The sequence below is a fragment of the Armigeres subalbatus genome, chromosome 2 (genome assembly GCF_024139115.2).
Source record: "Armigeres subalbatus isolate Guangzhou_Male chromosome 2, GZ_Asu_2, whole genome shotgun sequence".
Lineage (NCBI taxonomy): Eukaryota > Metazoa > Arthropoda > Insecta > Diptera > Culicidae > Armigeres > Armigeres subalbatus.
In genome coordinates, this window is record NC_085140.1 from 287456039 (window position 1) to 287462038 (window position 6000).

A 6000-nucleotide genomic window follows, 5' to 3' on the forward strand; every position below is an offset into this window, starting at 1 on the left:
GCTTCCAAACATATTGAAAGAAGAATTCTGAGCTTCTTGAAGCGAGGCTTCCGAGCCTCTTGAAAGGAGGCTGCCGAGCCTCTTGAAAGAAGGCTTCCGAACCACTTGAAAGATGGCTTCCAAGCCTCTTGAAAGCAGGCTTACGAGCCTCTTGAAAGAAGGCAATCTAACCACCTGAAAAGAGGCTTCCAAACCTCTTGAAAAGAGGCTTCTGAGCCTCTCGAAAGGAGCTTTCCGATCCTCTTGAAAGGAGGCTTTTAAGCCTCTTGAAAGAAGGCTTCCGAGCATCTTGAAAGGAGGTTTTTGAGTCTCTAGAAAAGGAGGCTTTTGAGCCTCTAGAGAAGAAGGCTTTTGAGCTTCTTGAAAGGAGGCTTCCAAACCTCATGAAAGAAGGCTTCCGAGCCTCTTGAAAGGAGGCTTCCGAGCCTCTTGGAAGGATCCTTCCAAGCATCTTGGAAAGAGGATTCGGGGCCTCTTGAAAAGAGTCTTTTGAGCCTCTTGAAAAGAGGCTTTTGAGCCTCATGAAAACAGGCTTTCGAGCCTCTAAAAAGGTTCTTGAAAGGAGGCTTCCAAGTCTATTGAAAGAAGCCTTTCAAGCCTCTTGAGAGGAAGCTTCCGAGCCTCTTGAGAGGATGCTTCCGAGCCTCTTGAGAGGAGGCTTCCGAGCCTCTTGAAAGAAGGCTTCCGAACCATTTTAAAGTAGACTTCCGAGCTTCTTGAAAGCAGGCTTACGAGCCTCTTGAAAGAAGGCAACCTAACCACTTGAAAGGAGGCTTCCGAACTTCTTGAAAAGAGGTTTCCGAGCCTCTCGAAAGGAGCCTTCTGATCCTCTTGAAAGAAGGCTTTTGAGCCTCTTGAAAGAAGGCTTCCGAGCATCTTGAAAGGAGGTTTTTGAGTCTCTAGAAAAGGAGGCTTTTGAGCTTCTTGAGAAGCTTCCGAGCCTCTTGAAAGAAGGCTTCCGAGCCTCTTGAAAGGATCCTTCCAAGCCTCTTGGAAAGAGGCTTCGGGGCCTCTTGAAAGGAGGCTTTTGAGCCTCTTGAAAGGAGGCTTTTGAGCCTCTTGAAAGGAGGCTTTTGAGCCTCTTGAAAGGAGGCTTTTGAGCCTCTTGAAAGGAGGCTTTTGAGCCTCTTGAAAGGAGGCTTCCGAGCCTCTTGAAAGGAGGCGTCCGAACCTCTTAAAAGGAGCCTCCCGAGCATCTTGAAAGGAAGCTTCCAAACCGCTTGAAAGGAGACTTCCGAACCTCTAGAATAAAGGCTTCCGAACCTCTTGAAAGGAGGCTTTCGAACCTCTTGAAAGGAGGCTTCCAAGCCTCTTGAAAGGAGGCTTCCGAACCTCTTGAAAGAAGTCTTTCGAACCTCTTGAAAGGAAGCCTTCGAGCTGCTTGGAAGAAGGCTTCCGAGAGGCGTAAAAGAATGCTTCTAATCCTCTTGCAATGAAGCAACCAAGTGTTAATGAAAAAAAATCATTTTGTTCATTCGATTGATCTTTTGTTCCGCAGCCCTTCATACATCATGCTGGTTGTGGAAGGCATGATTCAATTCGGATTTATTGATCGCATTACATATTATGTACAATATAAATTTTTGAAATAGAAAATACACAATTAGGCCGCTACAAATATTTTATTAACTTTTTGTCCGCTAGACGAGCCAGCATTGGGCTGAAAGTCTCGATAATAAAGACAAAAAAAAACTTTTTCTCCTACTGGTCTCCGAGAGGTCAAAGGGGGGGGGGGGATAGTAAAAAATAAATATTTAAATGAAAAAAATCAAAAAAACTTCTCGGATTTGTTAAAGAGTGTTTTGAAAATCTTCTAAATTTTCCGAAATTATTTTTGTTGCCCCCTCAAAATATTATTTTTTGGCAAAAAAAATCCGAGGGAGGGAGACAAAATAGGTTTTAAATTTTTGTATCGGCCTTATCAAAACTTTAGCAATGAATTTTGATGGGAATTGTAATATGTCCGTCATTACGCATTTTTGTCCGAGGTACCCCCTAGGGCCAGCGAAGGTACCCCCAGGGGTACATGTACCCCAGGTTGAGAACCGCTGTATTAGGGTATCCTTTCGCCGTGTTAGGGCACCATTCACCGTGCATAAGAACTTTTCATTTAAATTAATTAAAATATAAATTTGAACATTGATTTTAAAATGTTATTAGTGTTTTTCATTTAGTTAAGCATAAACATGTGGAGTTCATGTGTTTTAGTGTAACACAGAAAGGACATAATCAATCAATAGAATTATTATTGCAGATGCAGAAATCAATGCTCATTAGCGTCACGTAACTCTTATGACCAACAAGTCATCCCCGCAAAACCATTGCTTCTGCTCAACCTGTACAATATAATGGCGGAATCATTCATAGTACTCACGATTTCAATGGCCGGTGAATGGACACAGTTATTTTCTGGGGGATCCATTCGCCGTGCATTTTTATTTGGTGGAGAATGAAGTGTTCCCTATATTTTCGGCTTAATTTTATAAGTAAAATCAAAATATACACCTGACACTTAAATTGCATTGACCATAAAATGTAAAGAACAATAAAACATTCATTTTTCCACTGATATTGAGCGAGCGAAGAATATACTTGATGACTGAAAACAAAGGTGGAAGCAGACAGCCGCAGGATGTTAACAAACTCTAACGTCAAAACAGCTGTTGGAACAGTTAAATTTTACAGTTATTACTCGGAGAGGATTATTTGAAATAAAGTATTTTTCAATATTTTCGTAAACATAACGAACATTACTTTGAACCCCACGGTGAATGGTGCACCCACGGTGAATGGCGACCTGACGGTACAACCCCAAAAATGTTCCGTTGATATACCGAACAGATTTCCATGAAAATTTGAAAATTTCACTTATAAATTCTGAAGAATTTTAGTGGAACAAAGTGTCTATTCATCTGTAGCTTCTGCATGGTCTTGCCCTGACTCGTAAATTACTTAAAAAAATCTTTAGGAAATGCCTCCAAGAATTCTTTCGCCAAGTTCATCCAGAAATTGCTTCAATCATTCAATCAAAAATTCCTCGAACGAATTTCCGGGAATTCATGATTAAATTTTAAAGAATATCTGAAGGAATCTCCAAAGTATTTTACGAAGGGGACCCTAAAAGAATTTCTAAATGAAATTCTTGAGGAAGGTCCGATGGAATTCCTTCGAAAATTCCTCCAGGAAATGAAATCGGAAACTCCTTCAAAGAGAGAATTTTATGTCCAAAACCACCCCCGTGGCTACGCCACTAGTTTCTGGAATTTCTAGAGGAGATTATTTCCGGTAACTTCTCCGGAATTCCCTTCGGACTTTTCTAGAGAGTTTCTTTTAGCATCTTTTCTACATATTCCTTTGAAACTTCGGAAATTCGTTTAGAATTTCCATAGTAAGGCCGGTACAAATATGTAAACAATATTTTGTCCCCCCCCCCCTCGGATTTTTTTGCCAATTAATCATATTTTGAGGGGGCAACAGGCATTGCGCGGCCGGTAATAAAAATTAATCAGTTCAGTGCGTGATTTCTCTTGTTTCGGACAGCAGAACGATCGCGCTGTCGGCCGAAATATTGTGTTCTGCATTGCGCGGCCGGTAATAAAAATTAATCAGTTCAGTGCGTGATCTCTCTTGTTTCGGACAGCAGAACGATCGCGCGGTCGGCCGAAATATTAGTGTTATTTCCCATCCCATAGATCGCATCGCTTACCAAAGTGAATCCAGATAAATTATCCTTTGTAACTAAAACGATATCCTATCCCAAGACAATCGTGGAGATGCAGAGGTATACTCGGTCTCTAGTAGCAACGAGAGTCGGACTAACAATCCTTCCATTCCTATATGACCGTAAGGACGTGGCCGGCGCCGTTATTGACTTCAAATATTTGAGCTCCAGAAACGTGTACATTGAGATTGGGTAGCTAATCCCAAGCCCCATTCATTGTGTTCTCTGTACAATTTCGCAAGTTCAGTCAATCACGGAGTAGCAACTACGAATTGTGCGGTCATAATGCTAATGCTCATGCTCAATGAATAATATTTTGAGGGGGCAACAGAATAAAATTCGGATAATTTTGAGGATTTTCAAAACATTCTTCAACAAATCCGAGGAGTTTTTTGATTTTTTTCATTTTTATATTTACTTTTTATTATACCCCACCCCTCCCCTTTTACCTCTCGAAGACCAGTAGGACAAAAAGTTAATTAAATATGTGTAACGGCCTAATTGATTTCGAAATTCCTTTGGGAATGTATTTATAAATTCATCTTGGAATCCTTCTAAGGAATTCTTTGGGAATTTTTTTAAAAATTCGTTGGAGAGTACCTATAGAAATTCTTTTGGAAAATCCATTCGTAATTCCATCGAAAATACCTTTAAAAAAATTGTTTTTCACGAATATCCCTTGATGTTCTCCTGTGGGAATTCTTTTATAAAAACCTTTCAAAAATTCCTCCTGAATTAACTTTAGGAATTCCTCCAGGAATTGTCTCGGGGACTCATCTTGTGAACTCCCCCAGGAATAATTTATTTTAAGCAATTTAAAAAAAACCCGTGCGAATTAGAATGAGTTTCCTATGGAAAATCCTTACAATTTCCATTGAAATCCAAAAAATGTTCCTCATTTTGAAAAATCTACCGCGGAAAGTTTCTGATGAACATTCCAACGAGTTTCCTGTTAAAACTTCTCAGAGTCTCCCGTGGATGTTCCGAAAAATGTTCAGTGTAAATTTCACAAAACACTCAACTAAAACTCAACAGGAACATTCCGAGAATTTTACAAATAATTTCATGTACAAAATTTGGAACAATTTCTCGTGAAAATTCTGAATAGTTTCTCATGTAAATTCCGAATATTTTTCTGCTGAAATTCCAAACAACTTTTTCCTTGGGAATCATAAAGAGCTTCAAAGTAGTTCCTGTGAAAAATACGAACATAATTTTTAATAATTCGCCGCCGGTTAAAATTCAGGGTATGCGATAACGCACATTTTTAACGAAACGAAATATAGATTTACTTTCATACTTCGAAACGATACAAAATCAAGGGCCATTTCATTCGAAATTTTATTTTTTTTTCGCGGAATTTTTATTGAATTGATTTTACATAAAGTACGCAATTCTGATTTAATTTTTTCGAGGTCAAATAACTATTTTGCTACAAATAGAGTTATATTTAAAAAAAGAAGTAGGGTGTTATAAATCGCCGCGTTCCCGTTTATACACTATTGGCGATAAAGCAAAACACCATCAATTTTAGTGCTTTCAAAGGAATTCATCGTGGAGCGAGTGCTCCGGAATTTGATCAATGTTTTATATCTGGTGTCATAAACACTCTAAGCCCGACTTCTTAAATATTGATTCGGATCACTTTTGTTAAAAATAGGATATCCCAAAAATTGAGATACTTTTCGTTTTCTGTTAAAAATTTCTTACAAATTTCTAACGATTCATGGAAGAAAACTAAATACGTATTTGTCGACCTAGAGTGGGGTTATGTAGTAGACGTTAAAGAAAAAATTAAAAATAAATATGAGCGATTCGCATAAATTCGTGGGTGGTACAAGCCTGGGCTATTCTATGAAAGAAGCATCACTTTCACCCGTTACCACAGATATTCATTTGAAATTAATCACTATCTCTTCGATGGATGCACTCTTCAAGAGTCGAGATCTGTCCTGGCAACGTCCTCCCGAATGCTGAGGAAGGGGAAGGATGGTTAGTCGGACACATACTTAACCCTTTTGTTACCGACAAAAAAAACACCCTTACGTTACCGACAGGGTACCCGGGTACCCACGGACTTAAAATGATCATAACATAGTCAGTTTTTCACCGATTTAGACGATTTTGGTTGCTACGGATGCAGGAACTTACCCGCTATTCGATACATGTTACAGAGAACCGATTCGGATTACCTGGTAACCGGAATTCCGGATTAACTGGGCCAAGTCCCAAAGTATGTGTGAATTGAAGATATATATTCAACCAAATGAAGATTTCTT